The sequence below is a fragment of the Taudactylus pleione genome, unplaced genomic scaffold (assembly GCF_031769625.1).
Source record: "Taudactylus pleione unplaced genomic scaffold, aTauple2 ptg000043l, whole genome shotgun sequence".
NCBI lineage: Eukaryota > Metazoa > Chordata > Amphibia > Anura > Myobatrachidae > Taudactylus > Taudactylus pleione.
In genome coordinates, this window is record NW_028284445.1 from 9,742,838 (window position 1) to 9,761,460 (window position 18,623).

The window sequence follows — 18,623 nt, forward strand, 5'->3', positions numbered from 1 at the left end:
GCCTGAAATCTGGAACGCATAGACATCACCAGACGCTGGATTTCATCCATGGTGATGCTCTGCCAGGCCTCTACTGCAAATGTCTTCAGTTCCTGCTTGTTCTTGGGGCATTTTCCCTTCAGTTTTGTCTTCATCAAGTGAAATGCATGCTCAATCGGATTCAGGTCAGGGGATTGACTTGGCCATTGCATAACATTCCACTTTTTAGCCTTAAAAAACTCTTTGGTTGCTTTTGCAGTATCCCTCGGGTCATTGTCCATCTGCACTGTAAAGCGCCGTCCAATGAGTTCTGAAGCATTTGACTGAATATGAGCATATAATATTGCCCGAAACACTTCAGAATTCATTCTGCTGCTTTTGTCAGCAGTCACATCATGAATATATACAATGGATCCAGTTCCATTGGCAGCCATACATGCCCACGCCATGACACTACCACCACCATGCTTCACTGATGAGCTGGTATGTTTTGGATCATGAGCAGTTCCTTTCCTTCTCCATACTCTTCTCTTCCCATCACTCTGGTACAAGTTGATCTTTGTCTCATCTGTCCATAGGATGTTGTTCCAGAACTGTAATGGCTTTTTTAGATGTTGTTTGGCAAACTTTAATCTGGTCTTCCTGTTTTTGAGGCTCATCAATGGTTTACATCTTGTGGTGAACCCTCTGTATTCACTCTTGTGAAGTCTTCTCTTGATTGTTGACTTTGACACATATACACATACCTCCTGGAGAGTGTTCTTGATTTGGCCAACTGTTGTAAAGGGGTTTTTCTTCACCAGGGAAATAATTCTTCTGTCATCCACCACAGTTGTTTTCCGTGGTCTTTTGGTGTTGCTGAGCTCTCCGGTGCATTCTTTCTTTTTAAGAATGTTCCAAACAGTTGATATGGCCACATCTAATGTTTTTGCTATCTCTCTGATGGGTTTGTTTTGATTTTTCAGCCTAGTGATGGCTTGCTTCACTGATAGTGACAGCTCTTTGGATCTCATATTGAGAGTCGACAGCAACTGATTCCAAATGCAAACGTCACACCTAGAATCAACTCCTGACCTTTTACCTGCTTAATTGATAATTAAATAACGAGGGAATAGCCCACACCTGTTCATGAAATAGCTTTTGAGTTGATAGTCCCAAAGGCCCCTTAAAAAGTGGGAGGCACATATAGAAACCGTTGTAATTCCTACACCGTTCACCTGATTTGGATGTAATTACCCTCAAATTAAATCTGAAAGTCTGCAGTTAAAGCACATCTTGTTTGTTTCATTTCAAAGCAATTGTGGTGGTGAATAGAGGCCAAAATATGAAAATTCTGTCAATGTCCCAATATTTATGCACCTGACTGTATATATATATTATATCATACATACAGGATAGTTATTGAATGTGCATGAGCTGGCCTAGCTGTTAAATGCCTTTGATGACAATTACATTATAAGCTTAAATAATACTTTAGGGGAGGTGTCCCAAGCCTTGGAGAGAGATACAGTGAAGTAGTTGCCTAAAGCAACCAATCGGCTTCTGTCATTAATGTCCAAGGTAAATAAGTTAGAAGCTGATTGGTTGCTTTTGGGCAACTTCTATATGTTATCTCTCTCCAAGGCTTACTACATTTGCCCCAATCCATCTTGCGGAGAAAGTTCTGTTTAAAAAACTAATGCATTTTTTTTTTGACAAAGTATCCAAAAAGACAAGAGATAGAGACAACATACCAGCAATATATTGTTTACTGTAAGATATTTACCCTTGGGCAGTCATGAAGAAAATCAACAAAGTACTTTATAATGCAATTGTGTTTTAAAGTAAGATGTATTAAAAAAAATTTCAGGATGCATCTTTCAAAGTAAGTTATAATATAATAAGTTACATTACAAAAATACCTAAGTTCTTTAGGATTTTTTTTTTATATATACTTTTCTGTTGACATTCAGCTGAGCATTATATGGATGCCTAGAGAAAATTGGAAAGGATTGACATGACGGCGACACATGATAGGATAAGTGCTGCATATCTATAAACATGGTGACACACAAGAGGTTTACCGCTGTTTTGTTTTCCTCAAGAAAGCACTTAAAATAGTATTTTCTTCCTGAAATTGATTGGTTTTATAGGTTTGTCACACAAGAAGAGTTATTGCTGTGATAGCTCTTTAAAAAGCTGTATGCAACATTTACTGTAGGACCAGCATGACATACAGCTTCAGGGAACAAACACTTCATAGAAGTAGAAGAGTAGAATAATGTAACTTATTTGTATAACAAATAGAACTCTTAACACAGCCAATGATGCAAGGGCTACAATGGAAATAGTCACCATAAGCTGAAACCTGTGCGTATTAGGGGTTGGGTATGGGTTGCCGGCAGTTGGGATCCCGGCGGTCAGAATCCTGATGCCGGGATCCTGACAGGGTTAACATACTGACACTTATTAGTTGGTATGCTAAACCACACCCTCTCCCTACCCTAACCCTCCATTCCTGGTGCCTAACCCTAGCCTCCCCCTCTAGTGCCTGAACCAAATCCCCCCCTTCCCACACCCTAAATCTAAACCTCCCCTCTTAGTGCCTAAACCTTCCCCTTCCCCTACCTAATCTTAACCACGCACCCTTACTCTCCCCCTTACCCCAGATACGTACCTTCGGGATGCCGACGGTCGGTATTCTGGAGTCGGGATTCTGGCGCTGGTATGTAGACAGTCGGCATCTTGTCAGCCGGGATGCTGACTACATCCCCGTATTAGCATAGGCACAGGTAATGGGTCTAGGTTGTCAGAAGAAACTAAAACAATGGAGTGGAGTCAGGGGACAGAAAGCCCAAGGAGGAGGTGCAGAGTGTAGCTGGTGTGTAAGAGATGTAGCTAATGAGAACAGGAGGGAAAAATATTAATAGACTACAGAAAAGAGAGCTAAGCATTTGGGTTGTATTTTCCAGAGTCCCAGAGAGTCTGAGCAGAAAAGCTAAAATCTCTGCCCCCAAATGAATGAAGATTCTAGTAACTGCTAATAGTCCTTCATATGCAGGTCGATGTAATCAAGTGGAGGTGTAAGGAATCAGAAGTAAGGTATGTACTTAGGTTCCTGATGACATCCAGCAAGAGAAGGGATTCCCGGTCTTTTTCCAGCAAGAGAAGAGACTCCCCACTGAAAACTGGATATCACTGAAAATTAAGATGTTTTCCATACAACAGCGGTGCCTTTATGAAAAATTCAGTATGGTGATCTGCAAGACAGAGGTCCCAGTTCCGAAACTCTTCTCATTGTAGAGGTGACCAAAAGAAAATATTTCCCTGTAAAGATTCTCAAATCTATCTACTTGAATGGTTCAAAAGTAGGGTGTTATACCACAGTCAAGATTAAGTTTTTGATCCTGACAAATTTATGTTGGCTGCCAGTAGCGTAACTGGGGTCTTTGGAGCCCAGGGCAAGTTGAAGAATGGCACACACATAGCAAAATATATTTGTAGGGCGAAGGTGCGCAGCAAAAAAAGGGATGGGGTCACATACCGAAGGGGCATGGCCACTGAAAATGGGGCATGCCAACATGATACGCCATTCATTTCTTGTCACTCTAGGAACATTACTTTCCATTCTATATGCACCTTACCTATATGGTAGTTTCTCACAATGTGGAACTTCTGAAGAAATGCATCCTCCCTGGGAAGACGGCATCTTCAGTTGGTATTCACTATTCATGATGCCTGTTTGTGTAGGAATATTAAGGTCATCATCATACAACAGCGGTTCAACCAGACTCGTTCCCCCTGTGTAACTTCTCTCCCCCTGTCACACAATCTCCCCACTGTGTCGTCTCTCAGCACACCATCACCTCCCCCCTGCATCATCTCTCAGCCACACCATTGCCTCTCCCTGCATCATCTCTCAGCCACACCATTGCCTCTCCCTGCATAATCTCTCAGCACACCATCACCTCCCCCCTGCATTCTCTCAGCCACACCATTGCCTCCCCGCCCCGCATTATCCCTCAGCCACACCATTGCCTCCCCCCTGCATCGTCTCTAAGCACACCATCACCTCCCCCCTGTGTCGTTTCTCAGCACACATCACCTCCCCCACTGCATCGTCTCTCAGCACACCATTGCATCCCCCCTGTGTCATTTCTCAGCACACATCACCTCCCCCCCGCGTAGTCTCTCAGTCACACCATCGCCTCCCCCCCATGCAGTCTCTCAGCCACACCATCACAAATACACACACTCACACTGACACAGATACACACACTGACACAGATACACACACACACACTGACACACAAATACTGACACACACACACACACACACACACATTCTGACACAGATACAGACACACACACTGACACAGATACACACACCTCTTTCACACAAATGCACCCCCCTCCCTCCCCCGCAGCAGTCTGGCCCACCTTCTCCCCTTAAGGCAATCTGCCTGCCCCAGCAAAAAACTAAGACACACCCGGGTGCTCTGGAGCTGAGAAAGTGCCGGGGAATGAAGAGTGATCAACTGGCAGCTCTCAGGATGGTAATGACTGCCTGGGAGGGGCTGCGCATTTCTGCTTCAGCTCTCCCTACAGTCAACACCAGCAGGCACAGTTATCTGCCAGTGGTCATTACATTATTAGACAAATCTCCGGTCCGGGCGCAATGGTGGCGGGGGGCAGGTGCCCCCTCTGCTGGGCCTCCCACAGCGCCCTGGGCACATGCCCCGCTCACACCCACCCCCCTAGTTACACCACTGTTGGCTGCCCACATGCAGCACAAACTACAAAAAAGTATTCCATTCAGGTAACAGAGTGAGCTTTTTATACGAGAAGACAGGGCTAAAATCTAAAAGTACTAAGGAGGAAAATATACTAAGCTGCACTTCTGAAACCTGTGCATTCTCACTGGATTTGGTTGCTGTATTTTAATGGGCAATAATATTAAATACAAAGTGCTCCTGGTTGAGATTGTCGACCCTGAACAACCAGAGGAGTGACTGACTCGACTTTGGAAACAACAGAATGCATTGACTGGATGAGTGATGATGTAACTTGCACCAGTTCAATAAAACGAACCAAACAAATTGTGATACCTGAAAGGTAAAGACCATCTTTCCCAGGACTCTCATGCAAAATAGAACAGATGACTGTGAGAGCCAATAGAGACTTTGTTAGTTTCTGCAATTAGAAAATATTGTCTTCTGGCATGCACACTTTGATGTCAAACAGCAAACCTAGAAAGTATTTTACTTGGCAGGTACTAAGATGGACTATGGAAGCTGTTGGGCCACCAGTGAGTCTAATGTCTGAGCTGTCATTTGCCGAAGGGTGTGGATAAAAGTAAGGCTTCCTATCTTGATTAAGGGCTATTCACACCTGCCGGTTTTCACTGGATGGCAACAATCTGGGCGTTTTTTTGCCGTGTTTAAAATTTAATTAAGTATGGGAACGAATGGGTCCTTTCAGACGGCACAGACATGGCACGGTCGCCGTTTTACAGCCGGGAATATCCACTGAAATGGACGGCTGCTGTCCATGGTTTCAATGTTAAAGATAGGGTAAAGAAAAACATGGCAAAACCATCACACACAGCACAAAACTGTTGTATGTGAAAGGAAAATATCCACAGGAAAAAAAATGCCTGGATTTTTGTCGTCCGGTGAAAACCGGCGTGTGTGAAATAGCCATAACAGGCCATCCAGGTATGGGATTCCCTGGATCTAGAAGAGCAGCCATTGCTGTCATGGTTTTTGTAAATACCCTTGGTGCTGTTGTCAGACTGAGAGGTTGATCTGAAAATTAATAATACTGAGACTAGGCAAATCTGAGAAGATACTGGTGACCTTCTCAGATTGGGAAACGTAAATTTTTTTGTCCCTAATATCAATGTCACCAATCTCAGGGATTCCACTTTAAATTTGTCCACCCTGTGATGGGAGCTTAGAGCTTTCAGGTTCAATATTGCCCTAAATGCATCTGCTCTTCTGAGTCTGGAATGATCACTCCAGCGGAGAGTATAGATTGATTGGCCTCCAGCAGAGATAGTGTTTTTGTTTTGTCTCTGAAAAGGCCTGTGGTGAAAAACTATCTGGATGGAAGCCCAAATCTATAAATCCTCTCACTCAATCATTTGATGTGTAACTGACCCAATGAAGTGAAGAAGACAGGGTCTACCACAGGTGCTCCTTAATGAGCAGATTGTTTGTTATGTATATTGAATTTCTGAAGGTTTGGAGGCTGAAAAAGCCTATTTTCTCCTATGCTGCCATCCACAGATGTGGTCAACCAACGTTATCAATTCTGGTCTTGATTTACTCAACAGAAACAATTCTCAAACCTCATACCATTTTATCAACCATTTCTGATGCTGAGTATATATGAAACATATTGCTTCAGGAGATGGCTGGTGCACAGGCATGTCTGCATAAGTTATTACGATTCTATGAGAAAGTGGTGGAGTACAGTATACAGTATGTGCCAATATCTTTATTTTATTTTGATAGTTTTTCAAAAAACAAAATATACAGTAGTCTCAGATGCCCAGTGGTGCTCCCCTAGAGTCAAGAAGTAGAATTTGTACCAAAGAAGAGAAAGAAGAGAAATATTTTTTTACACACAATTTGAAAACATATTCAATATTGCAGGAATAATCCATTCTAATATAAATATGGATACAAAATAAATATGGATATTTGCCTTTAAATTCTATATAATCAGCATGTGCTGATGTAGATTCTCTTCATAGGTACACAGTCGACTATCTAGTCCACAAGCTGAAAGCTTGATATGTGCAAATCATGAATAAATGCACATATACTTTGCACATCATTAGATATTGGTGTAATCAAAGCACCCTGAAGGAAAATTACAAAAGGCTTGCTTCAAAAGATAAACATCTCCCACAGGAGATAAATGCATCACCTTTGTCTCATAAGTGTACACATGGGTACCGTAGCAGTATTAATGATACATTGTTTCCATTACGGCACTATTAAGGAAAATGAAAAGAAAATTGCTTCTAAAGAAATATGTCTTTCTCAGGAGATAAATGTTTCACCTTTGTCTCATAAGTTTACACAAAAGTACTGGAGCGGTAATAATGATACACTGTGTCCATCAGGAAAAATCTTTCATCACATAAGTATAGGTATCATTAAAAAAAAAAATCTGCAACAATATGTATGATACACTGTTTCCTATCAGGAAATTCTTTATTCAAAGAGGTATACAGTAAGTATTATAGAGAAGCCAGAAATGCATATGTATATATCTGGGATAGAAATCTGCTTTCAGCCATGTGCCCCTCGGCAGAGAATGACTGATGAGAGCTTGTTATTTCCAGTACATATAAAAAAAGATTAACTCTGCATCTGCTGTCAGCTACCAAAATTACCTGATGAGAGTACAGATATAAAGATTTAGACAGAGTTATGCGTGCAACAGCAAGTGTTAGTACACTCAGGGCCTGATTCAGAGCCGGATGCTCTGACCAGAGCGCTCGCTCTGAATCAGGGCCGGCCTAGCTTAAAAAGGAGCGGCCTCCTGGCCGCTTGCATAGCTGTGTGCGGCCGGACTTGCGACGAGACCCTACATGGCACGGGTAATAATTATCCCCTTGTCTGCAAGAGTCATGAACCACAAAGTATGTATCAATCAATAGATAATGTTAGCCAGAAGGTACAAATGATTTGTTACCTTATGCGGCTGTGATAGTAGGATGAAGCGTCACCTGGTCTGTAACAGCACCCGCTGTGCGCACAGCGGGAACGGAGGTGCTGCGTCTGTCTCCGACGATATCGTTTCGCCTCTGCAAGTGTACCGTGAACAAGCCAGCAGAGGCAAAATGATATCGTCGGAGACAGACGCAGCACCTCCGTTCACCTACTGACGTTTGTTGTGAGAGTTTCCCTGCCATATTTAAATGCTGTCTGACAAGGGAAACCTATATTCAAGCCAGTGACAACTGTTGCTATACAGTTTCTCACTCTTATGCCATCAGTTGGAAGAATTTAGAATAATGAGGTGACAGTGACAAGGGAAACTTATATTCAAGCTTGTGACAGCTTTTTGACCAAATACTGAGTGATATCTGTGACAGTATCATTACCATCGATTGTCGCAGCATCCACTCACAAGGGAAATGTAAATCATGATGATTTTTCTAGTTAGTATCAAAGAGGAAATGTAGACTGAATCTATTATATCACTATCTATCCACTAACGTTTTGTGTGAGAATTTCTCTGTCATATTTATGTTGTCTGACAAGGGAAACCTATATTTAAGCCAGTGACAACCGTTGATTAATATTGAGTGAAATCTGAGACAGTGTTATTACCATTGATTGTTGCCACACCCATTCACAAGGGAAATGTCAAACGTGATGATATTTTCTAATTTATTGGGAAACCTATATTCAAGCCAGTGATAACAGTTGAATAATATTGAGTGATACCTGGTACAACGTTATTACCATCGATTGTGGTTATACCCATTCATAAGGGGAATGTCTATCGTGATGATTTTTTCTAGGTATTATCAAAGGGGAAACATTAATTGAATCAACCAGACCACCATTAATCAGCAAACGATTGTGTTATAGTTTCTCTATCATACTTAATGCTGTCTAGATCCTCAGGTGTGCTGTGACTACATTTACTTACAGTTATACACTACAAGGCATGAGCCCTCACCTACTACTTTATATAAAGCGAAGGACACTAGTCACTGGATAGATATCAGGATAATCACTCTAAGCACATATCATTTGCTAGGAGTTTAGATATTATTCTAGGGAGAATACTCTGATAGAGGATGAAGTATTCAATTATTAGCAAATGTCTTTAATTACTTATTGGGTACCTGGCATGTCGGAACGGAACAATATTTTTTGAAGTATCTAGATGTACACATATGTATTTGTACCTCATTTTATTTAATACGAATGTGGAATACTACAGACTTTAGCCGTATTTTACTATCTTTCTTCGCACTCTCATCGGTACTGGCCCGCAGGAGCCGGGCACAGTAGCAACGACAGCAGATGCACCTATCAAAAGGGATCAATTATTGTCATTGTATGTACTCTCATCATTATCTCCTCTGCACGATACCGCTGAAGCATAGAGATTTGAAAGCAGATGCATGGCATTCTTGATTCTTTCTTTTCAGTATGACTACTACTCATCTTAATTTTCTGACTGTTATAACTGACACTGAGAAGGTTAACACTCATTAATATAATTCGATGCATGCAGATGACTTAACAGCAGTATTTCACTCCTCAAAGTGTGCAGTTCTTTTATACCCACTATTCTTTTTTTCTTTCTTTCTTTTCGGCAGTCAAAATCATTGACAGATATTACCCCATACTATTAAGGAGCAGTCTGGTGATATTCCCAACCGATACTTCATTCTATATGTTTTTTTATATATATTTTTTGCCTTGACATACGAACACGGCAGTTCATACTTGGAGAACACATTCTGGATTACAAGAAGCATTTTTTATGGCTATAAAGTGACCAGAACACAATATATTTGTCCAACTATAGATAAACAGTGTGATACTTAAACAAATAACCTTTTTGTAATTTGTCTGTCTATATATGGTGTTATGTCTTCTATGTATGTAAGTTGAAGATTATGTAATAAACTTTGTTTTAATAGATTACATTAAGTTTGTGCCCCAGCCAAAAGAGTTTTCTTCTCCTTTCTTTTCTTGATTCCGAAGTCTTGATTGTTGACTTTGACACATATACACATACCTCCTGGAGAGTGTTCTTGATTTGGCCAACTGTTGTGAAGGGATTTTTCTTCACCAGGGAAATAATTCTTCTGTCATCCACAACAGTTGTTTTCCGTGGTGTTCCGGGTCTTTTGGTGTTGCTTAGCTCTCCGGTGCGTTCTTTCTTTTTAAGAATGTTCCAAACAGTTGATTTGGCCACACCTAATGTTTTTGCTATCTCTCTGATGGGTTTGTTTTCATTTTTCAGCCTAATGATGATTTGCTTCACTGATAGTGACAGCTCTTTGGATCTCATATTGAGAGTCGACAGCAACTGATTCCAAATGCAAATGTCACACCTAGAATCAACTCCAGACCTTTTACCTGCTTAATTGATAATGAAATAACGAGGGAATAGCCCACACCTGTCCATGAAATAGCTTTTGAGTTGATAGTCCCATTACTTTTGGTCCCTTAAAAAGTGGGAGGCACATATAGAAACTGTTGTAATTCCTACACCGTTCACCTGATTTGGATGTAATTACCCTCAAATTAAATCTGAAAGTCTGCAGTTAAAGCACATCTTGTTTGTTTAATTTCAAAGCCATTGTGGTGGTGAATAGAGGCCAAAGTCTGAACATTCTGCCAATGTCCCAATATTTATGCACCTGACTGTATATATATATATATATATATATATATATATATACAGATCCAAAAAGCGGCACTCAACGGACTTTCAATAAGGACATTACATCAACTCCTTTTGCAACGTTTCGGGCTTTATTGCCCTTTGTCAGGCTGCATACAAATCAATCCAGACTTTATGTGATAACTCACCTTAAATACCTGCTGTCCCTCCTCGGTCTGCTCCAGGTCCCGCTGGCCACCCGCTGTCCCGCGTGCAGTACTTCCGGTAAGAGCCGGAAACACCTCGGCACATCAGTGATGCGGCTGTCACCACGGAAACCCGGGGCCTTTCCGAGAGAGACAACACAACATGCACCACGTGAAAAAACATACAAAAACAATAACAAACACAAATTTACAATTTAAAAACGGGAATAAGTGCTTAAGCCATCCACATGCGGCATACTTTGGAGTATAACATATAATCATATGTGGATGTACTATCAATAATACAAGAGACTTGTAATTACTTCACTTGTAAAGATGGAAATCAACTACACCTGAAGAGCAACAGAAGACGTAGACAAAGTAACTCTAATAAAAAATACTATAATTTAACTGTTCATTCAGACCCTTGGGTCTGACAGTGTCCAAATAATGGATCCATTTGGCTTCCATCATCAGCAATTTTTTATTTCTATCACCCCTCCTTCCATCTTCCGGAACATGATCTATTATCATATATTTTAAGCTAGACAAATTGTGCTTGGCCTCCACAAAGTGACGAGCCACCGGTTGTTCCGTCCCCTTACCATTAATGGCAGATCTGATCGCCGATCTGTGTAGGGCCATGCGTTCCTTAAAGGAACGCACGGTTTTCCCTACATAGCAGAGTCCACAGGGATATTTAATTAGATACACAACAAACATGCTTGAACAGGACAGGCGGTGCCTTATTTCAAATCTTTGTCCCGAATGAGGGTGATGGAAGAATTTGCCCGTCAACATATATCCACACGTCGTGCACCCCAGGCATTTGTAACATCCATTGGTTGGTCTGCATGACACCTGAGGGGACTTATTGTGATGTGTAATATCTGAGTGAACCACCCAATCCTTGATATTCCTGCCCCTCTTGTAACATGGTCTGATCCTTGTTTTTTTAAGAGATACTAGATCTCTATCATTCTGAATTATCGGCCATAATTCTTTACTAGCCTTATTAATGTCATTTTGTGATGTACTATAGGTGTATACCCAATTCAGAACATTGTCCATCTGGTCTTTGTCCCTATGTTTCAACGTATCTTCCCTTGATACGCAATCCACTTTCCTTCGTGCTGCCCGCAATAACTTTTCAGAGTATCCTCTTGCTCTAAACGTCTCTACCATTAAATCCATCTCCTCCTCCAGCATTGACGGGTCACTTGTCACTCTTTTAACCCTTAGTAGTTGGGAATATGGTAGGCTATTAATAGTTGTAACAGGATGGAAACTATCTGCTCTCAGCAATGTATTCCTATTCGTTGGCTTTGAATACATTTTAGTGGATATTAGGTTGTTGTTCACCATGATAGTGACATCCAGAAAGTTTATTTGATCTAAACTCATGTCATATGTGAATTTAATCGGGTGGTCAAGCTCATTTATCATTTCAATTACATCTTTAAGATCGTTACAGTCGCCTCTGCAAAAAAGAATCACATCGTCAATGTAGCGCTTATAAAACAAAATTCTATCCCGCACATCGCGATTGAAGAAGAACTCCCTTTCTATTTTCGCCATATATGCATTCGCATATGTCGGTGCCACGTGCGATCCCATGGCACATCCACTTTTTTGCATATAATAATGGCCATCAAAGTAAAAGTAATTCCTCCTCAGTGTCATATCCAATAAAGTCAGAAAAAAATCTATGCGTGGACCCTGATATAAGGTATTATTGGTAATCAAATCTTCAACTGCCTCCAATCCTCCAATGTGGGGTATATTGGTATAGAGGCTTGAGATATCTAGGGTGCATAACCATGTATTATCCGGTACTTCACTAATATCCATGAGACTTAAAAGCAGATCAGTAGTATCCTTCAGGTAGGTATCACCCGCCTGTACACAGGGTTGCAGAAAGTGATCCAAATATAGTGAGATATTACTGTATAGGGAGTCTCTGGCTGACACTATCGGGCGTCCCGGTGGATAGGTAAGGCTTTTGTGGATCTTAGGAAGCGTATACAAGAGAGGTACCCTTGGATAATCAATAGTTAGAAACTTACAAGTTTCTTACGTAATGGTACCACCATTTACAGCTGCCATAAGCAGTTTATCAACCTCTATTTTAAAAGTATCAGTCGGTTCCTTTCTTAATTTCTCATATACTGATATATTGGCTAATTGGCTGTATATCTCCCGACCATATTTGTCCACATCGAGCACCACTATCCCTCCCCCCTAGTATTTTTTATTTGAGTTACTTTGTCTACGTCTTCTGTTGCTCTTCAGGTGTAGTTGATTTCCATCTTTACAAGTGAAGTAATTACAAGTCTCTTGTATTATTGATCGTACATCCACATATGATTATATGTTATACTCCAAAGTATGCCGCATGTGGATGGCTTAAGTACTTATTCCCGTTTTTAAATTGTAAATTTGTGTTCGTTATTGTTTTTGTATGTTTTTTCACGTGGTGCATGTTGTGTTGTCTCTCTCGGAAAGGCCCCGGGTTTCCGTGGTGACAGCCGCGTCACTGGTGTTTCCGGCTCTTACCGGAAGTACTGCACGCGGGACGGCGGGTGGCCAGCGGGACCTGGAGCAGACCGAGGAGGGACAGCAGGTATTTAAGGTGAGTTATCACATAAAGTCTGGATTGATGTGTATGCAGCCTGATGAAGGGCAATAAAGCCCGAAACGTTGCAAAAGGAGTTGATGTAATGTCCTTATTGAAAGTCCGTTGAGTGCCGCTTTTTGGATCTGTATATACATATGCTAGCGGGCACCGCGGCGTTTTGAATTGCATGGGAAGGAGTGTGCCGCATTCGTGGATATACTGTGTAGAGGTGACAAGTGATTGTACACCTTAGTGACTGGCACCCCCCGTTTCAGGCCTTTAGATGCCTGCACTCATATTGTGTGGTTAATACCTCACACCAGAAGAAGTATTTGCTGCTCAATTAAGTTGTGGACTAAAGGGCAGGAGCTGGACTTTTTATGCTCTTACCTGGAATCCAAGATATAATTTGCAGATATTACTGAGGCTTCTGTGTGTGAAGAGAAGTTACCACAATACTTTTACTGATACGGTAAATAGTGCCTTTTGAATTGAGTGGAACATACTGGAGTTTACATTATGGATGAAGCTAGTGGTTTCTCATGGACAGAAGTCCCTATTGGAGAGACGCTCAGCTTCTCTGAGAGTGAAATGGAGTCTGTTTTATTTAAGGAGAGACTGACAGATACTATGGGGGAAATTACATCTGAAGAAATTATGAATAATTTGTTGAAATATAAGAAAAGAGAAGTTGACTATTTGTTGCATGGCATCACTCTATCAGAGTATTTGAGAGAGAAAAAAATCCCAAGGGGATTTCGGGTTCGGAATACCCCTACTATAGGACGTTTGAATAAAGAATTTGTAAGAAGATGGATAGCGATTCTTAACAAATGCTCTCTAGATTTGATGACATTGGTAGTGGAGGAGTCAGCTAGAGAATTGACTTTAGTAAAACAAAGAATTGCAGAATATATGAATAAGAACAAGTCTCAACTACAGGGAGACCGAGGCAAGTGTGAACTAGACAAGTTACAACAGCAGGTGGAGACCTACAAAAAGGAACTAATATCTTTGAAGAAGCAGAAATTTGAAGTAGTAATAAAGATTATGAGGAGAGGAGAGTCTATCGCTGGCTGTCAGGAGGTACAGAAGTGAAAACACGTTACATGCAACAAAGACAGTTCCGTGGCCATAGGGGTATGATGGACAATCATTCATCAAGTGAGTTACCCTCAACATCAGAGGATGAGGCCTCAAGTAGTTATAAGGTTCCATATCAGAGACCCCCTTTAGGGGTGAAGACCTGTGCAGGGCGCGGAAGGGAAGGCAACACAAGAGAAGAGGAGGACAAAGGTGTCGCAAAAGGAACCAGAGGCAAAGGAAGGAGGAGATGAGTTTGATATACAACTTGTCCAGTAGGGAGTTAACTGAGGTGGAAATTGGTGTGTTAAATAAAGGTCTGGGGTATGTGCCAACAAATAAATTGAATTCACTAAACTGGAAAAGTGACATTAATAAGGCTAGTAAAGAATTATTGCCGATAATTCAGAATGATAGAGATCTAGTATCTCTTAAAAAAACAAGGATCAGACCATGTTACAAGAGGGGCAGGAATATCAAGGATTGGGTGGTTCACTCAGATATTACACATCACAATAAGTCCCCTCAGGTGTCATGCAGACCAACCAATGGATGTTACAAATGCCTGGGGTGCACGACGTGTGGATATATGTTGACGGGCAAATTCTTCCATCACCCTCATTCGGGACAAAGATTTGAAATAAGGCACCGCCTGTCCTGTTCAAGCATGTTTGTTGTGTATCTAATTAAATACCCCTGTGGACTCTGCTATGTAGGGAAAACCGTGCGTTCCTTTAAGGAACGCATGGCCCTACACAGATCGGCGATCAGATCTGCCATTAATGGTAAGGGGACGGAACAACCGGTGGCTCGTCACTTTGTGGAGGCCAAGCACAATTTGTCTAGCTTAAAATATATGATAATAGATCATGTTCCGGAAGATGGAAGGAGGGGTGATAGAAATAAAAAATTGCTGATGATGGAAGCCAAATGGATCCATTATTTGGACACTGTCAGACCCAAGGGTCTGAATGAACAGTTAAATTATAGTATTTTTTATTAGAGTTACTTTGTCTACGTCTTCTGTTGCTCTTCAGGTGTAGTTGATTTCCATCTTTACAAGTGAAGTAATTACATGTCTCTTGTATTATTGATAGTACATCCACATATGATTATATGTTATACTCCAAAGTATGCCGCATGTGGATGGCTTAAGCACTTATTCCCGTTTTTAAATTGTAAATTTGTGTTTGTTATTGTTTTTGTATGTTTTTTCACGTGGTGCATGTTGTGTTGTCTCTCTTGGAAAGGCCCCATGTTTCCGTGGTGACAGCCGCGTCACTGATGTGCCGAGGTGTTTCCGGCTCTTACCGGAAGTACTGCACGCGGGACGGCGGGTGGCCAGCGGGACCTGGAGCAGACCGAGGAGGGACAGCAGGTATTTAAGGTGAGTTATCACATAAAGTCTGGATTGATTTGTATGCAGCCTGACGAAGGGCAATAAAGCCCGAAACGTTGCAAAAGGAGTTGATGTAATGTCCTTATTGAAAGTCCGTTGAGTGCCGCTTTTTGGATCTGTATATACATATGCTAGCGGCCATGAATTGCATGGGAAGGAGTGTGCCGCATTCGTGGATATACTATATATATATATATATATATATATATTATATATACATACATACATATACACACACTCATATATAATATATACAGTAAATAGCAAACTTATATATTATATATAACACATATATACACATTAACACATATACAGTATATACACTCTAACACAGATATACACACTAACATACATATACATATATACATATTAACACATACCCACATATATTCACTGTAACACATACAGATACATACATACACAAGCATACTTATTAGTTATATTTCTGATGCAACAGCAGGTTGCTAATGGTGGGCGGGCACCTTGCGTCAATAGGCCCCGCCCCTCCACAATGACGTGATTCACGTGTGTATGGGGGCGGGGCTTGCCATACTGGCAACACCTCCATTGCGATCAGAGACTAAATAGGGGAATCTGTCCATGGGGAGAGAGGTAATGCAGGCTATGCAACGGTGGTAGGAGCGGGCACGGGCCCTCTACTGTTCTGCCAGTGTCCGGGTCCGGTACTCTATTACCAGCAGTCCCCCCCTGATGGCGGCCCTGTTTGCCAGATATAGTACTCGGGCTTACAGCCTATGGGGCATATTCATTTGGGGGTGAGGTTTAGTGAGGTAAAAAATCTTGCGTCTTACACGCCCAATTTTGGACTACGGAGGTCTCCCTTTACTCACAGTATCCAATTAAACATAGTGGTCGCAGGGTTTCCAGAGCTGAAAACCCCCCGGAGCGTAAAAAAATGAAATAAAAAATATATACTCACCTGTCTGGGGGCCTCCAGTGGTCTCCGCTGCTCCCGGTGGCCGCTCCTTCATCTTGTCACTGGAGAGGGGACTGCTGGGAGTCCTGGTGGCTGCTTTGAGGCTCTGGGGGCTGCTGGGAGGTGCAAATGCTGCTGGGAGATCTAGTTCTCCCAGTGTCGTCTACACTGGGAACACACTCACGGGGGGCAGAGGGGGGTTGTTCACACACACCGGGGGTCACACACACAGACACATGCACACACACACTCACTCATATACACTTACAAACACTCACACACACTCACATACTCACCCTGCTGCAGAAGATCTGGCTCCTGACGCTGGAGGAAGAAGACTCTGCTTCGGAAGGTGAGTAATTAAGGACTAATTATGCTATTTGTAAACTTCCAATTGCTTAATTAGTCATGAGGAGGGGTGCCGCCGGGGTCACAGAGCATTTACCGACCATTTTTCCTAAAAATATGTTTTTTTATTATTAATAATCGGTCGTGCTCTGGAGGTGCTCAAAAAAAAACTTTGTGGTGCTTGAAAACTGAAAAACTTTGCACCTAATTGAATAGCAAAAATCCTGCACCTGCAGGAAAAACCCAGCAGTTGTGGGATTATTGCTATTCTCGCACCTGAATACCCTTCTATATCTCTCACTTGAATAGCTATGGGGTATTTGTTCCCTTGGTGAGATTATCCTCACTACCCATTCTGAGAGTATAGTGTTAAATCAAAGAAGTTGTTTTACCTTGTCCCAAGCTTATATGTCAGCTGCTGTCTGGTATGGGGACCTGGAGTGCGCACAGCGGGTGTGCTCCTAGGACCTACGTGCATGTTTGACCCTTTGGGTTGATCACGATCTGTGCATGCCACTCCAGGCACCCTGCAAGCCAATACAAGTACTAATGGGTGGCAATGGTGGTGACCCCTGGACCATGGGCTGCAGCACCGCTTGCACACCATTAGCTACGGTCCTTTTCTATACCCTACCATGTCTCCCAAATGCATATCTGACAAAATATAATATCTAAGATCTAATACCCTGTTGTGTTTTGTATGTTTACCCTGTACAGCTCTGCATACACTTTATATAAAAAAGTAATAATAATAATAACAACAACATAGGTAATTGGTGGAGAGGGCACAGGGGATGGGGTTCAACATCCCTGCCATAATATAAATTACATCCTTGACAAAGGCCATACAAGGCTGAAACGCGTTGGTGACACTCCCCCACAGGCAACAGGCAACTCTCTGGCTGATTATTCCCTTCTGACATCCACCCAGTCCCGATCACATGATTGAAGAAATCAACAGGAAACCAACAGGAAACAAAGCGGTGGCACGTACATCAGGAGTCCCACATGGATGAAGACCGGCACACAGGACTACATCACAAGGGCAGCAAGGAGGTGGGAGGACGAATCACTGAGCATCAGATAAGTTTCCCCTGAGTGGAGGGAGCACACGGCAACAGGTTCCCACACCCGAGCTGGAGGTTGCTTCCTCCCCGCACATCCACACAGAGGGATCGACTGGCGTGCGGCCTCTCGCAGAGGCACACTGTCATTCTAGATCCCAGTCATGGATAGCAGGTTCAGGACAACGACCGATCACGAGCCATTCCTCCCTCCAGCCTGAAGATATCCCGGGCAACGGTGATCGCGCTATATTCACTTTTCACTGCTATTGGACTTTGAAGTACACACAACCTTTGACCTTCTAAAATATCACGGGACGCCGTATCTCTGAACATAGCACAAACGAAGTCACGGACTTACTATCAACAGAGACTGTCATACCATATTTACTATATCATCAGCCCATTCTCACATCAATACTTACCCAGTCGCCAGTCATTGTTGCCATCATCTGCATTTTAGTAATCAGCATCATATTGATGCGGTTACAATTGTGTACATTTTGTATGTTTTTTGAATAGTAAAGTATTACATCTTATTTACTGCCTGGTGACTTGTGATAATTACCATCAGCACATAATCATTAGCAGGTGTAGCGCTTGGCATAAACCTTTTACATCTATAAATTACACAATAACA

The 18,623-nt window shown here is 42.0% G+C and overlaps 1 protein-coding gene across 1 annotated transcript in view; it reads right to left on the reverse strand.

Moving 5' to 3' along the window:
• The window catches only part of RXFP2 (relaxin family peptide receptor 2), a 389,469-nt gene that overhangs the window by 35,922 nt on the left and 334,924 nt on the right, over positions 1-18,623 (reverse strand). The gene's annotated exons all lie outside the window — the stretch shown is intronic.